The sequence below is a fragment of the Strigops habroptila genome, chromosome 1, assembly GCF_004027225.2.
Source record: "Strigops habroptila isolate Jane chromosome 1, bStrHab1.2.pri, whole genome shotgun sequence".
Taxonomy (NCBI): Eukaryota; Metazoa; Chordata; class Aves; order Psittaciformes; family Psittacidae; genus Strigops; species Strigops habroptila.
In genome coordinates this window covers 90,558,847-90,576,317 of record NC_044277.2, presented here as the reverse complement: position 1 = coordinate 90,576,317, position 17,471 = coordinate 90,558,847, and the positions used below count along the sequence as shown (strand labels likewise).

Here is a 17,471-nt window from a genome sequence, read left to right as displayed (position 1 = left end):
ACTGCCGTGAGAAGGCTGATGCCACTTCACCCCATAAATCCCCCTGCCTGCTGCTGTAGCTAAGCACCGCTGAACTCAGGTACCCTCTAGCAACACTGCGATGTTGTAATTAGCAGTGAGACTGGAAATGCATTCCCCAGCCAGAAACAACGGTTGCTGTGGCCACTAGAGTGAAAGAATGTGAAAAGGGATTGGGGAAGAATAAAAAAGACAGGTAACAGTAGAGAAAACACAGTGACAATTTATCTCTCGTTAAGTGACAAAGTGAGAGTGACAAAGTATCTCTCATTAAAACAACACAACAATCACTAGTATCAGCTGAACTGTCAAACAGGTATTAAAAGAAACAGTATGGTCTTGTTAAAGAATAAGATTTCCTTTCAATTGATTATTTCAGTGGAGAGGAGAACGATATAAAGCACGTATCTCTGACACAAGCTTCTGCTTCTTAATGTCTAAATTGTGTTAGGTTTTGGTTTGGGTTTGTTTTTTTTTTTAAATTATATATTTACTATCCTTTCTCCAGTGCAACAGTAACGTAAACCCCTTTTTTAATTTTTGGCTAATACTGCACATCACTCACATTAAGCTTATCATTGATTGTGAACTGTTAACATGTCTTAGCGTGGTTTCAATGTTCCTATGGCAAGGCTAAACAGCATTTAGAAAACAATGATATCCCCAGGCCCGCACTGTAGTTTCAGAAGCAGAGATTAAGCACGGTATTCTGCTCAACAAGCTCATCACTGTTAAGTAACTCATCAGAAAATAAAGAGGGAATTATCAAATGGGAATTGCCAAGTAATTAGTTCGCTGAAGCAGATGACATACAACTGTTTAAGGGAGGGGCTTCCCCGTTAGTCATATGTCAGAGTAGAGCCTACTAATCTGTAAATAAAAATGCATATGATTAGTGCTATGGGTTTTTAACCACTAGTGGTACATGGAGAATAAACTTACAACTTCTTCTAGAGTAATAATCTACTAGGAGGTTGTGGTTTTTTTTCTCTTGCATACAAGTTAATTTTCAAACATCCTGGATCTACTTGCTCTCAGTCTATTTGGGGAAAGCTACGAATACAGGACAGTACCAGGCAGGTCATGTGCTCAGAGGCTAGGGAAGAGAAGAAATACATTTACTATGATATTAATTTGAAAAATCACTCTCTACTCAGCTACTACACATGGCATTGAAAAGAAATCGCACAAGTGAGAAAATATTCACTAGCACAAAATTTCTGAGCACAGTAAATGAGGATTAAACCTCCTTTTTGTAATTATCCTTCTCCATTAAAGCCTGACTTTCTGTTAAAGCCTGACTTTCTTTCAAGTAGCTGGCCTCACAGAAATACTAAATTTACAAAACTACAGAGGCCTTCACGAGTGGGTACCTGACAAACAAAAATGTGCCAACAGTCACAACCACACTGCAATATGAGTGAGAAACACTTCAGCATTTGTCCTTTTTAGAGAGCAAAGAGTAACTCAATAAATCCTTAAGTCAGGTTTACAGCTAGGGCCAAAATGGGTTGATCACTGCTAAGCAACTGATCATAAAATAAAGAATTATCAAACTTACCAAAGGATGGTTTGCCTCCACCACAGTACCTCACTGCCAAAACCCCCTCAGCCACCACATTCAAATTCAAATGCTGTCACTGGATCTAACTTTCACCCAAAAGCACACCCCTGGTATCAAGGCATGGCAAAACCCACCAGCATGTCCTGCCCAACACACACAGCCAAAGGAGAGGGCAGGAGGAAGGCACACACAGATGCTGAGGCTTATACACAACTGCACATCACATCTAGTCATCTCAGCCCTTTCAGCCCTCAGCACATAGAAGTGATCCATCCCTCTAATACTTACGCTAACATCCGAATGCCCACACTTTAAAGTAATGCTAACAAGTCGCAGCATGTGGGATAACAAGTCTTTTATTCCATCTGCAGATACGCCTTTTTGAAACAGAAGTTGGAAGGTGAATCAAACCTCAAGTCATGGCTTATATCACATTATGAATGTGAGCCTTGTGTTTTTAAGTAGACAGATCACTACACCCAACTCCATTTACACTTCAGAAGGCGTTACAAAACTTTCAATCAGTCAGACATCAGACCTTCAGTATCTGATGAAGGAATAGAGAGAAATGTAAAAGGTCACAGCTGAGGTGATGGGGTAGGGCTGAGGGGACCACAAGGCCTCCTTTCTAAGGTGTCAGTCTGCTCTTGTATTGCTTCATTTAATTTACCTTTGAGTTACACACAAAACAAACAATTTTAAAAGTATTATTTCTAATTACTATCCAATTATACCTAGTTCACATCTCTATTCCACTTGTGCTTTTAACACAGTATCTCCATCAGCCACCTTCTTTTAGTCCTACAGCCATTGTAGGCCTTCAGAAACAGTACAAGAGGGAAGAAATAAAACCAGCTATGATACACTGGACATAACGACACTGATATGGCAGTCAAAAAGCCACCATTGGACACACTAATATAGAGACAGATTGGCTCTTTTTATGTTCACTACAAAGTATTTTAAAAGGGCAGACTGTTGTCCATTTACAGAGAGCAGGTCCCAGAAGTCTGCACGTAACAGAAATTATGTCTTATGTACAAAATAAGCCATGTTGAGTAGTGTACAGACACATGGAAAATTCAGAAAAAAAAAAATAAAAATCTTACAAATGGGCTGTGGTTGTAAATTCAATCTGATACTATAATATGACTAATAGATATCAAGTGACTCAACAGTGGAAAAGATTAAAAAGAACTCTTTACTTGTTAAAATGTCCACTGCCTCATGCAAAATCCTCCCAACACAAATGGTTAAAAGAAAGCATTGAGTCGATTGCCTACGTGGAAGGAGGCAGTGCATACTCTGAACAAATAACAGTAACTCCTGTTTTGTAGAGCAGGCTAAAATTAATTCAAATCATGATTTAAAAAAAAAAAGTGTACCTCCATTTATTTTTATTTTTACTATACCTTGTGTCCTTATTCAGGCAAGATGTTTTAGCAGGCTCTGGAAGAACACTGCGTGAATTGGAAAGGTAAGCACACCTGGAGCTCACAGACACAACGGTGTTGCTCCCTGAAGCCACACGATTCCTCAAGTGAATAAAGCCATGAATGCACACGCAGGCCCATTAGGCTTTAAGTAGGGTTTCTGAGATCTCATTTTGGATACATTCAAGCATAGCCTATGTTTGGTCCCCCTGACAAACTCCGTGGTAATAACTCAGGTGTGCCTAAAACAGAGTGGGGCTGCCGCCACCTTCACCCCGAAACAAATGCAAAAGCCAGAAACACAATGGGTCTTATCATGCGATGCTCTATCTTGAGCTGTGAAACCTATCTGTGGCTGCTCCCTGCACGGCAACGGGTCATGTTTCTTTCACGTGTTACTACTGTGATCTCCCTGCCTGTTACATCCAGTGACAGAGAGAACGTTTGTAAGCAGGCAGTCTCTACCCAGTAACTTTTATTTCACTTATCTAGCTACACAGTGGGCCTGATTTTGATTGTTCCCTAGGGAAAATGAGAACTAACTAATGAGGCCACACAAGTACCTCAAACACAGTGACTAAAACGTCCAATAACAAGAAAAGAAGCAAAACTAAATCTGATCTAAGGTCCACGGATACAACACTACAGTTCAAGCTGTACTGGTACAGAAAAAAAGGAGCATAGTACTATATTCCTGTCATGCCTCTGCACCAGACTTAACTAGGTTGTATTTTTTTATCCAGAATGTTTGCTTAATATCCAATATACTATCTCTCATGCAATTGCAGGAAATGCCAGATGCTAAAATATTGGAGGTGACTTAGCAATACATTGTGGCTAACACAATCTGATTATTCATAGGATTTGATCAGTACATTATAAACAATTACTCCTTCTAATCAAGAAATACAAGCCTTTCCTGGAGTAATCGTTTCTGCAAATAAACACAATTTCATACTACCCAAGCTAATTCTGGAGAAAAAAAAAAATAAAATTAAATGTCTTGTGGAAATGATGTCCTAACAAAAAGCTTCCTTCTATTCCATCTCCCAAGTCAATAGCTGCTACTAAGTCAGTTTTCTTCCACAACAGAAGGAAGAAATGTGTCAGCGCACGGGCACTTTGTCTGGTTTTTCAGTCTCAAGAAATTGTTATTGCTCCAAAGAGATATAGTGGTTACTATCCACCCCCATCATTCAAGCTCATTTGTAAACCGTAACAGGCATGTCTTTGCATGTAACTACTTGCTTAGACAACTTCCCTTTAAAGCACAGCACCCTTCCCCGCAGCCACGATAAAATGCAAATTATGTGCTGCATATTTCTCTATGATATGCTGTATACACTAAAAAGTTATTCTGCAGCGGAGACTTTCTGATCAGCCTCTCATAAATAGAACGCTATGCTAATTAGGTTTTCTGGTTGTAAATAGAAAAAAAAAATCCTTTGATTTTCTGCAAGTAACCACTACATTTAATTTTCTTTTATTTAAAAGACATAGGCAATTTTCTTACAACCCTTTATCTTTTTTTTTTTAAGCATTAGCAGTATTGCCAATCCCAAGCACTCAAAAATCATATAACAAGTCCAAAAAAACCAGGCTGGCTTAATGACAATCAGATTAAAGAAATAAAATAAAAATTTATGTTCTTTTTATTGGCAGTATGATCATTGAGCCTTGATACTTGTTTTTTTCAAGGTATTCTCCACAACCATATGGGAAGGAGAGAGAGAGAAGAAGGAGAGCAGACTGATATATGTGCATTATTACCTCCTGTCTGGCTAAAGCATTTCAAGGGGGGAGTAAAAAAAATCAGAACAATTGAAAACATTGCTCAAACCAGAGTAAAAGATACCCAGGCAAGTCAGTAGTGATTAGTTATCCTGGGAACAGGACAAAGTTTAGTGGTCAGGAGAAACTCGGGGCACTGGAAGAGTCAAGCAGGCTGCAAGCAACAAGAATCACTGAAAACATTCGTAAGAGTGTAGTTTATACGGTTTTATGTGTGGCATTTTACAACAAAAGCAAAGCCTGTAAACTTTTCCATTCATACTATCGTATTTTAGTAACTGAATATGCTCTGACCCGAGGTGAGCATAAAACCACTCATCTGGAACCCACTGTCCTGTAAGTCACCGAACTGAATCACCAGAGTTAATGGAATTTTTCTGACGAGAGTTTCTCAAGGACCTCTACTGCCAGGCAAGGGAAATACAAACATATCACGGGTTGGTAATCGTGCAAACACAGGTAAGGGGTACACGCTGATGAAAGCCCAGAGCAGACAGCGTACACTTGATAGAGGAAATAAAAAGCATCATATTCTCACCTTATTGGCAGTGCATATCTGTATGGTGAAGACAAAAATGAAGGTGGTCACTGTCCTACAGGGGTCAAGAATAAATTCACAGCTTGTATTGCTTGCCCATGCGGCTTGGTCTGCGATGTGACTGTTGATCCAGGAGTTCAGAAGATGGAAACCAAAGCAAAAAGAAACAAAACCACAGTTAAGAGTCAAACAATTTACAACATGCTAAGACATTCCAATGAAGACTGAGAGAGACTGCTTTTGCTATTACTCAAGCACAAATAAACTATACATTTAATCCTGCAAACAGAGCACATACAGTAGAGAGCAGAGCCCATTTATTCAAACTGAGTGCTCTTTTCCTAAATGTGATCTTAATGAGGTGAAGAATCATAAGCGAGTTGAGATGACTGTCTTCACTGCCAACAGAACATATTTTATTTGAGGAGGAGCATCATCCAGAGAACATACTGTTGCAAATACTACTATTAGGTGAAAAATAATCAGCTTGGGGAATGTGACATTACCGTGTGCACTATTAATGATGGCATGCTAAGAGTCGATGCATATGACTGCAAATTCCCGAATAATATAAACAAAACTCTATCAATGTGAGTTTTTTCTTCTATTTCTGTATTTATGCTCAGTAAAATAATGAAGATCCAGCACTGAATTTCTGCTGACATCATATATTAAACAAAATACATTTTTGTTTTTCACTTGGAACCTCACCAAATATTTTTATCACTCTTGGGACAATAAAAGGATTTAGTGGGACCATTTCTCCCTCATTTTTGTTGTTTCATTTTATGAACATACTTACTCATTCCTATTTATGGAAGGATTTACACATATACTTAACTCTAGATAGGTTCTTTAATGAATCCTCATTCAGCAAAACCCTCACTGGGCCATGTACTAAAGTCACTTTGCAGACTGGGACCAATGTACACACACAGATTTGCATGTGTTGTACAACCACCTCAGACCACAGTTTTGAAGGAAAAAAACCCCAAAACCTATCAAGCATTACATTCTCAACACAGGCACTGAGATCAAAAAGGAATCACGGTCATCGATCTGTTTTTTGTCTTTTTGCAAAAGTCAGGAGTTTGCAAAGTTTCTTATATTTTAAAACATTAGTCATGCATCAGCTCAGCCAAACCCAAGTAAAAATCTTCAATTTCTTTATATAAGGAACGTGAACCACTGAACAAGTCTCCAAATAAAGTGCCTGTGTCCAAATACCTTTTTATTTATTTAGTTATTGCACTTAAAGAGTCTTGCACAAAAGTAAAATGAAAGGATGAGGTCAGGATTTTCAGTACGTAAAGCTCAGGCTACTGAAGCGACTGGAATATAGCACAACATTTCTTTGCGATGAAATATTTACCTGTGCCAAGCCTGTCATACTTCTGTTTCCCGTGCTAATTATACCTTTATTTGTTAAAGCAGAGTTGGTTACGGAAGTCTCAGAAGAGACCTACGACTACATCTGTTATCTGCACCCTGTGAATTGTACACACTGTACCTGATCGGTCCTCCACAGCAGCCCCATCATTCACAGCCTGCACGCTTAGCTAAGGCTGTCACAGAGCCCGACTTCTCTCAAGCGGCATCAGCGTGAGCTGCCTCACACGCTGGAGTAGGTTTGCAGCCAGCCAGTGCTTCAGACCATCTATGCAATTCCGACACACGTTTCCTTTTCAGCCTGCCTTGCTTCTTTATTGCATTTCCCCTTCAATTAGCACACCACAACAAAAGCAGCAAACTGTATGAGCAATGACAATGGTAATCCTGACTGCCATCTACTAAGATGTGCTGCTGAACTTCAGCAAGGGCAAAATTAGGCCTTGATTTTGTTTTACTACCTATGTTAGCAAAACGATTCTTTTTAAATTCTAATGTTCAAATCCTTAGTTGCTTTTCAGGTGACTGCATTTAAGTGTCTATTTTCTTAATTAACAGGAAACTAGGCCACTGGATCTATTACATAAAAATTTTTGCTAAGTGAAATTCCAGATCTCTTTTAAAACAAGACTAGTTTTTTCAACCTTTCTAAATAAATTCAATCAGGCCAGAAGGGCAAGGGAGAAAAGTTGCACTGTTTACTTCCAGAAAGTCTTTTAACTATGTATACATGGCCTTTCTGAAAATAATTACTTTCTAATGCTCTTAGTCACACAGGTAATTTGTCTTACAATAAAATATGTATAAGCAGCATGCGGCACACAAAGGCTCACTCTAGAAGAGTTGTCCTGCGTGCGATTATTCCACTCTCTCCAGTGAGCCCTCCTAACATGCTCTTCTATTTCAAGCCACCTCCTCGGTACAGAGGCCCAAAACGGAGGCGGCCACACAGAGCAGAGGATATTCTCTCCTAACCAGAAGGGCGAGTTCATCGAGGCGCTGAAAAGCTGCATTTCGGGTGTAGGAAACTGCCCATGAATTCACTCCCTGTCCGCTCGCCCCTGCGAGGAGAACCCCCCCTGCTCGGAAGGCAGGCTGAGACCTGCAAACTCATCACACTGACCCCGAGACTGCCAGCTGCCTGGCACTGCAAGAGCTGAACCACCGACAGGCATTTCTCATTGCCTCCTCCAGCTCCTGTGCTTTACCATCAGCACGATTAAAATATCTATTTTACTGAGATATTTCTGGCTTGCATTATGTTCCAGCCTGGTACTACAAATGCTCAGGAGCTGTGGGTGCTGATGATTTCTCATCATCGAGACATGAAATCCTCTGGGCCAAGTTCAATATTAGTGTAAGTGCACACAAGATTAGTGACTGGAATACGGGTGTTAACCACTTCGGCAGACGCTTAATGTGGCTCTTTAATCAAGCAAAAATCCTATTTAAGCCCACAGTGCTTTTTCCCCGCAAAAAGATATAGAAAAAATAACTGATTCGCGGCAGATCACTTTCTGAGCTCCGTTACTCTACTACATGCCTGGATTAAGTCCAATAAAAGGAGTTATTCTAGATATACACCCATGTAAGTGGCTCACAATCCCGTCCCCTGGAGTCGCTCCAGATTTATGACACTAGAGCAGAGTGCCAAATTTGGTGCCCTTAAAAAATTTTACCTACGTTTGTGGAAAAGCGGCTTAAAAGAGTGATGTCCAAACACTGAGAATGAGGACGAATATGCATTGCTCGATTAAATACGTTTTTAAGATCAATATGCAGTTCTAAGCTAATTAGATTGCATATTCTTTCAAGGTACTATAAACTTTGTGGCAGAAAGCCTCCTGCTCTATGGATATAATATTTTGATGAGCACAAATGAAAAAAAAAAAAAAAGGCAAAAGAAATGCCAACATTGGAAACAAAGCATATGCTGAGGAGAACATTTGTTTTAATAGTGTATATACTCAGTTTTTTACCAAGAGAAACTGAAGTCAGCTTTCACCTAAAACACAGAAGGGCCTAGACCTTGCTAAGAACTATGAAGAAGCCTAACAAACCTAACTGACAATAGTGATATTAGGTATCATCGACTTTCATTTTACTGGCCAGGAGGTGTAAAGTGCAGTACGTGAGTGCAGAGTAACAAGGCTGCAGCCTAAAATATGAATGGCAACTATCACAATCTCACAAACAGCCACCAAACAGTTAAACCTGTCAGCAAAAGAAAAAAAAAAAAAGGAAAACTGAAGAAACTTTTATGCAAGCTTTTATAAGCCAAAAGCATATTTTACAAAGTACCACACCTTTGTTAACTTGCTAATAATAAATTCAAGTGGAACTGACAATTCGGCTATAACCTGCTAAGCGTGCCATGCACCGTCCCATCTGCCTGACACTACAGCAGGCAAAGAACACCCTTTCTCAGAAGTTCAGCCATTCGGAAACCACCACCAGCATCCTTCAATTTTCGGCAAGCCCGAGGCGCTGGCTGTGCTGGCTGCACACCACTGACATGGCTCAACAGGGCACACGCAGGGCTGGAGGTAGCCCGGTGGGTAGCCCGCCAGCCGTACACACACCTGACTGGACGGTGAATACGGTGAATACCGTCTGTTACCATGGCAGCCTGATCTAATTACATGACTGATCAGGGCTGGAGTAAGCGCGCTGAAAGCCTACACTGCTGACATGTCGCTACATGACGAGAGAGACAGACAGACAGGCAAGCGCGGAGGAAAATCTATCGACCTCTGCCTTATGTAAAAAGTAAAGAGATCACAGCCACCTCTTTAAAATACAAATCAACCTGCTGCCTGTAAAATACCATGCCAGTTTTATGAACAAATTAGGTGCAGTAACGTGCAATTACAACTTACTATTATCTCGCAGCATCGCAAAAATAACCACAGCGTAATATTTTCCCCGGCCATTCTCAATCTTCCTCTCCCTCATTCATAACCCTTGCTCCATATCACAAAACTGAACCGTCTCCATCACCCGAACAGAAATAGATTAACGCAAAGCCGGGATTTTCCTTTAGGGGAAGGCTTCATTCGAAACTGAAATTAAAAGTCCTTGACTTCTCGGTGTGTAAGCAGAGTAACTCACTATGCCTGACCACAGCTGACACGTAAAGTAACCACTGCTGCGTAAAATACATAACCGTGAGCATTAAAGGTTAAAGTGTAACCTGCTCTGCAAAAATATGAATTTCTTTACCATATGAAAGGTAAAAGGTCCCCGGCAAAGGTCATCTACCTGCACCCTTGCCGATCCGTACAAAGAAAGCATTTGTAAGGAGGAAGGTTTTACAAACCCGGATTTCTTTGCCCGGGCACAACAGGAATGCTTAAAATTTTTCCCCTAATTCTATCTGGAGTTTGGGCTCACCGGGGAGAGATGCTGCTCGGAGGAGTCCCTATTACACAGCATACGGTAAACAAAATAAAAATAGCCCGTCGCTCTCGTTGTCTACACAGCGCATTATATAACAGGCTTCCGACTTGTTTTCTTTTCTATTATTACTCTTCAGTAATTCCTCCTCTTCAATAACATGTAAATCGCTCCCAATTCTGTCATTTTATTATCACCGCTATTACTATTACAGTAGGAGCTAACGTTTTCCCGCATGCTTTAATTTAGACTTTAATATTCTCAGGATTGACATTAACGGATCTGGCACCCACAAATGTACGAGGGGTCATTTATTTGTTTTCTGCCGGTAAATTACGATGCCTTAGGTAAGAAAAACCCCAAACAAACACGAAACCCCCAAGCCCCCGCAACCCAGCCACCCAGCCCGGCCCAAGCCAACCCCGGGGCAGCGGGGGAAGGCGGTAGGTGAGCAGCAGGAGAGCAGCGGCCGCCGGCGACGCCGAGCAGAGCCCCGGGGCGGCGGCAGTGGGGGGAGCCCCGGCCCCGCTCCCCGCCGCCACTTCAAGCCGCCGCCGGCCGGACTCCCGGTGCCCCACCACCACCACCACCCCGCGCCCCTGCCGCCCCGTCCCGTCCCTCCCGCCCCGCTCCCCCGGCCGCCAGTACCGGGTGGCGTCTGCAGCCGGCCTGGGCCCTGAGTGAAGCGGAGCGGGGCCGCTGCCGGGCACATCCCAGCCCCAGCGCCGCCTCCTCCTCCGCCGCCGCCGCCTCCTCCTCGCTTCATTCACCCTCCGGCAGCCGCCCAGCCCCGTACTACATACGCCGTGCGGCGGCGACCGGCCCTGCCGGCACCCGGCCCCGCGCTGCGCTGCGCCCCGCCGGGCCCGCCCGGCGCACACGCACCGCACGGCCCCCCCGCACCGCGCACACACACACACAGCCCGTGTCGCCACACAACACGCACACGCACGGACACCGCACCCGCAGTCCCACACACCCCGAGGCCGCCGCGCCTAGCAAAATGTCCACCGTCCCCGCGGCCACACACACCCCGCCCGGCCCGAGGGGAGGGGGGGCGAAAGCGGTGTGGGGTGGTGAGGAAGGAGGAAGCCGGAGGGGAGAAGCGGCGGGCAGGGCTGTACGAGCGGCTCAGCCCGCGGCGCCGCCTCGGGCCCACCGCCCGGCCCCCGCTCCCTCCCGCGGCGGGGCGCACCGTGTCCCCGCATCCCCGCTCCCTCCCTCGGCCATTTCGCGGCCGCCACCCCCCTCGCTCCCGGGGCCGGGGCTGGGCCCGCGGCTGCGGCGCCTCCGGGCCGGGCCGTGGTGGGCCGGGAGCGGCCGCGGCGAGGCGGGATGTAGCCCCGCGGCGGGGTGGGCAGTGCGGTCCCCTCCCCCCCGGCCCCCTGTTTTTCCAGCTGGAAATCGCCGGCGGCTTGCAGTCTAAACAAGGGAAGAAGCCGGGGGAAGGCGGGTGGGGGGGAGGCAGAAAGCAGAGGAGGAAGAAAAAGCCACTTACTGTAAAGTGTCAGTGGAGGTGGGGTTGGCGGGGGGGGTGGGGGTCAAAGAGAGACTCGCACACAAATGTCTTCCTAGCTGATCACGGGGCTTGGGTCTGCTTTTTTGTTTGTTTGGTTTTTTTCCTTCCCCCTGCAGTGACACAGGTCCGGGATGTCTCCACCACCGTAGTAGAAATGATGTCTGCGGTACAGCGCTCGCTCCCTCTCCGCTCTCCAGCATGTAAATGGGTAATAGAAGCCAAATATGGAGCAGTTGGCTGCCTCTGCAACAGCTCAAGGATCCTACTTCATGCAAAAAGGGGGGGGGGGGGGAAGGGAGGAGGAGGAGGAGGCAAGGCAACACTCTGGCTGGCGGCCAAGAGAGCCACACAGATTATTGCATACGCACGGCACCGCCGGGCCAAGGCGGCCTTAACCCTTTGCGGGGCCGCCGCCGCACGCTGCCCGGGGGAACGGCGGCAGCGGGCCCGGGTCGCCTCGCCTCGACACTTACCTCCTCCTTCTCCTCGTAACACTTCCAAGGCCAGGCTGGCTCGCCACGGCGGGATTAATCCCGGCGCACGCCACTGCTCCAGAGAAGTCCCCGCTCCTGTGGCAGGCTCCGTCGCGGGGATCTCAAAGCACTTTGCAGGCGGAAAGAAATGAGCTGAGGAAGGGAAAAAAAAAAAATAAACCCAACCCCAACCTATATTGTTTGAGGAGGGGGGTGAGGGGGGAGAGAGAGACAGCTAGCGAAGCGTGCTGTCCTTCAGAAATGGCAGGGAAAGCGGGTTTAAAGGATGCGTGAAAATCAGTTGCTCAGTCAAGGCTGGTCTGTCTCTCTAAGGGAGGAAATAAAACTGTGCTGGAAGCCAGGGAATGCTCTGAAGCAGCCTCTGCAAGAGTCAGAAGAGGGTGATTTTATTTAAGATGCCATATTGCATTTCACTGTAGAGAACTGTGAAGTGATTTAGAGCAAGAGCCTGCATCCCACTCCCTTTTTCTGAATTAGTTTTATTTATCCGGATCCTTGGCATATGCTTGAGTTGCTTTGTAGAAAGTACCTTCCACTTCATTCAGTCCAAAGAGGCTCTGACTCATACCGTCACTGAACTACAAGACAGGCAGGGCTGAACCACGCATGTTTGGGTACTAACTCCCTCTGGATTCTTTAGCATGCATTTCATCAAAGATCCCCTCGCATCTCTCCCAGCTGTATGCAGGCCACTGTGAGCCTCTCACAAATTACCCCCCAACTGAGGCAACTTACGCCGCTTCCCTGGCGCTCCAGCATCAGCCTGTTACTCTCTTACTCCTCTCAACACAGGTTCCTGCAGTGCCATAAACTGCAGTGGTGGGCAAATAACAAGCATGGATGTAAACTGGAGACCTGAGAAAATATCCTCCTTCTGGACTGGCTCAGTCTGGTCTTCAAGTCTTAGAAGAAAAGACAAAACATCAAATTACCAAGCCAGGTACAATTTAGAGAAACAGAAATAAAACAAATTATGGAAGCAATGAATTGTTGGAATATAGCCAAAATGATAGTGGACTACTATGCTTGCATACAACCTGACAGTGGTCCATGAAGAGCCATTCATCCTCTGCTTTGACATCAGGAAGAGAGGTGCAGCACAGAGAAAGCCTATCCCGACCCCAAGGACTTTGCAAAAAATGTTGCATAAATACCAAACACCATTATGTACCAGCTCTGTGGAGCTGGATGCTGTGGGGTCACAGGCCTCAGAAAGACCTCAGATGTGCGCTCCCTGTAACGTGGCTGTCCAGACCAGGCTGTTTGTTGCAGCTTGTACTAATTAGCCACAAGAGTAAGCTCCAAGGTACCGGGTTTCTAGTGCAGGTATATCTCCTGTGTGTCCATTAGCATTAAGTCTAGCATTAGAGTGTAGATGCAAAGTACCCTAGGACTCGGCCTGTCATTATGCAGATCAGCAAAGTAGTCCCTTCTATAAATGACTGTACTGGTTCACCGTAATTGCTAAAGAACGTAATAATAACATTGTACGCTGCAGTGCTCTTGATTTAGAGTTGATACTGTAATATAGACTAGCTCTATGAAACATAAGCCTCTTTTACTACAGCCCCTTCTGCATCTTTAGTTCTGGTGCACTATGAAATCCAACATCATTTGCCATTCTAGGAGTGGTCTGGGGACAGAAGCAGCAACAGGCCAAGATGTCTGGACAAATGTGCCACTCAGCACTATGAGACAGTGAACCTACAGCAGCAAAGCAGACAGCAAAATTATCTTCACCTAGCTAATGCAAGGTTCATTGATTTAGTAAAAGAAACGAAGGGAGAGAGACAAAGACTGGAGATTACTGAAAATCAAGTGAAAGCCCGGGACAAGCTGCAACCCCATCATCAGGGTTCAATTCTGAGTACACAGCATTCTCTTGTCTGCCACCTTTTTTATTCCAGTTGTACAGAGTGTTACCTCAGGAGAAAGGAATCTTTCCTTCTCAAACGTTCACCTTGCCAAGAGGTGTGGCACACGCAGAGAAAGAGAAGCCACATTCATGCCGAAGCAAGCTTTGGGCAACTTTCCCTTCTACAGCAGGCTCATGTAAGAGACTTGTGTATTCCTCCACGCTGTGGCTATGGTCTTTGCCACAGGACATGCATTTTTTTGCCACACTCCAGGCTCTGGGCTTTGTAAAAGCTTTGTAAAAGCTCTTTGTTTATGCTTCCACTTCGGAGTTGAAAAGAGACCCCTAAAATATAAGTCCATTGTAAGTCAAAGAAATACTGTTTTCCTGAACCAGCTTGAGGCCTTAATCCATGGCTCTGGGAAATGCCACAACTGCCGCCAGCTACGGCAGGTCCATAAGCCATTCCTTACCTCTGTTTTGACTATATATATATTGGTTGCATTAACAGACAAGAGCTGAGGGGACTATGCCTCCATGGACATTGCCTGACACACAGGATGTGCTACCATGTCACAAGACATCCTTGTGCCTCTGCAGCTCCCCTGCTGAGGGCCTACACTGGGGCTCAATATATTCTCTCCACAAAGAATACCACAAAATATGGAGGTGCTAGTGAAGGCAGAGGGGATGGGAAACAGCACGTGAACATGACCTTTGCTGAATGGCAGGGACAGAGGTCCTTCAGCATCTATTAAGGCAGTGCAGCCTATTGACCCAGAAGTGCATAACTAAGTCAGAAGAGAAAGTAATTTGCTGTGGAAAGTAGATGTGATTTTATCTGCCACCAGGACAGTTCAGACAACAGGAATAGAGAAGCAACTTGGCACTGAAGCAGTCAGGTCCTGCTCAAGGGCTGCAGTGCACTCTCAGAGAAGCTAAGAGCCATCCTAATACCCATCACCTTGCACCCTTTGAGGAGGGCATATAGCAAGGGGTGCGTACACGAAAGTAGCAGCAAAATTCCAAAACAAAACTCTTCCACTGCAGACCTTCCTGCCTCTGGGGAGACAAAAAGAGCAGAGATACACAACAGATGCTAGTCAGCTGGTTGAGCGCAGTACAGACAGGGGCTCTGACACCAGAGTGGTGAGTGGGACACAAGAACCCACAATTGACTCAAGCAGTTTTATTTACTGCTGGTGATGTGCTGAAACGGATACGACTCCCAGCTGAATACAGTCTTGACCAAAAGATTTTAATCAATTTGACATGTAAGATGCACACTGTCTAAAAGAACCTGTCTTCAATCCACTAGTTGTAATGTGTCATCTATACTGCATGTTTTATACAATTAATAGTATCTAGGAAAAACAGGGGAATAGGAGACATAAGAAGTTGGATTTTTATATTTTTTTAAACATTCACATTCAGGGAAATCCAGGGACTGACAGTGTATTGAGTGTGAAAAGTAATTTCACAATTATTGATCATTACAGTCTAAGTCTTCAATTTGTCTTAAAATGACATTGTTGATCTCATTACAGCCTCTAGTGGACAGTAGTAATCCACTTCACAGACCTGTCATACAATTTGCTCAACTGACAAGCATTATCAAGGTGGAGGTTACTCCAAGAGAGCATGAAAATACAGTCAGTCTTATCCCTGGCAAAAAGGATTTTTTAATATAATCAAAGGTTTGTCATCATTGCTTGTAAGGTGCCTTACTTTACACTTCACATATTAACACTGGCTTGTAAATAAACAGAGAACTTCTGCTATTCATTTCAGTTTCAGACAGTTTTCATAAAAACTAAATTCATCTCAAATATTTTTATAACAGAAAATATTGGTTGCCATGTTTTTGGCTTAAGTAAGATATTTTTATTCCAATTCAGAATCTGCTGACTGTCCAATCCACCTCCTATCTATTTATAGTCCTCTCACATTCAGATAATTTTTGCTATTGCAGTTATTTTCCTTAATATTTAAGCCATATGCAGATGATTTAAGGTATTTTAACAGCTTTAACAAATGACAAACTGTAATTTGGATTACAGCCGGCTAATTAAGGTATGCTTTCCTCAGGGAAGTTAAAAATGTACACGATCTGAGCAATAATATATTTGGAATGTATTCTTTAACTTGAAGTGCCACTTGTGTGAACATAATAAAATATGACTAATGTCTTTGTATTTTGTGTATTCACTTAGAAATGAGTGTATCTCCTGTCAGAATAGGCATGTTGATGATGTTCTCCAGAACTCCGTGATTGTTTTCAGATGGAAGGAAATTAGATTGGTAGACACAGAGAGCCAGTGCTGTCTCTTTAAAGCCACAAGTATCTCATGCAAATTAACATTTAGTGAAATGAGAGGAAAGCATTCATGAAGAGTAAGCAAGCATGTAGTACTACACTGTGACTCAAATTGAAAAATCTTATAGTCTAAAATGCTGAGGTCCTTTGCAAGTGGATTCAAAGGAAAGGCTGACATTCATTTCTTTATTTTACCACACTGTGGCTAGATATGGGTTGTAGGGTCACTGAACAAATCATTATTTGTCATGCCTTATCATACAGGTAGTGGGATATTTAGGTAAAAAAAAATGTTTACCTTATCATTGTCTTGATTTTTTAAAAGAAGCAGTCAAGTTCCTCTTTAAATAACAATAGCTTCAATAGCTTTAAAATAACAATGGGTCCTTAGATGGAGATCTGAAATAAGATGCTTTTGTTGTTGTTGCTTTTTTTAAACAGGGAAAGCAATTCATCAGGGGTTTAAGAAAACTGATTATTCCTCTGAAGTCTTAAAATCAAGACTGATTTGGTCTTCTGAGTAAGTTGCCAGTTGGTTACAGGTCACTGATCTGGAAGGAAGACCAGGATGACCGCACCAGGATGGACCACAGCCACAGTTAGCCCTGTAAGCTGTTCCAAGTAGTGACCAGTGGAAAATAAAAGTGCTAAGGCCTTCTCTAGGAGTGCTTAACTGGTCTAGGTGCCTCTCAGGTAATAACTTTTATGACCGGTTATGTGATTTATGGCCTGTGGTCTTAAGCTGTCTGAGGTCTCCATTCACATCCTGGTCTCCACATATCTCCTCTGACACTGCAGTCACCCCTATGGCTGGTGTGAACAGAAGGGCCAAGCACAAATGGAAACTAAACTGCCATCTTATTCCTAGAAGCGATTACTTCATCTTGGGGTCAAAGTACAGCAGCAGGGCACAGAGGGGAAGGTGTCAAGGCAGCGCTGTTAATGAGGATTAACATTCAGCCAAAGTGATGGTGCGGACCTAAGAAGAATTCACCAGCTACTTTCTGGGAAAGGGCTCTCAGCTGCTAGCATGGAGCAGTCAGAGGTCACAAGCCCCTGTAAGAGACACGTGTTGTACCTTTAAATCATACCTGGTGCAGAGACTTATCTGGAAGTTCTCTTGCCAGGTTTTTTTCTGTCCATTAAGGGCGTTATGG

General features: G+C 44.0%; 1 protein-coding gene across 21 annotated transcripts in view; it reads right to left on the bottom strand.

Annotated features, from left to right (window-relative positions):
- ATXN1 (ataxin 1) overlaps positions 1-12,868 on the bottom strand; it is a 224,454-nt gene extending 211,586 nt beyond the window's left edge. For 12 of the 21 annotated variants that reach the window (XR_003991124.1, XR_003991126.1, XR_003991127.1 and 9 more), the window contains exons 1-2: positions 10,778-11,295; positions 5,345-5,465 (exon numbers count right to left, since the gene is read on the bottom strand). The gene's annotated coding sequence lies outside the window, so the exon portion shown is untranslated. The other 9 variants (XM_030483986.1, XM_030484059.1, XM_030483958.1 and 6 more) reach the window with 8 other exon arrangements.
- Positions 12,869-17,471: the final 4,603 nt, after the last annotated feature.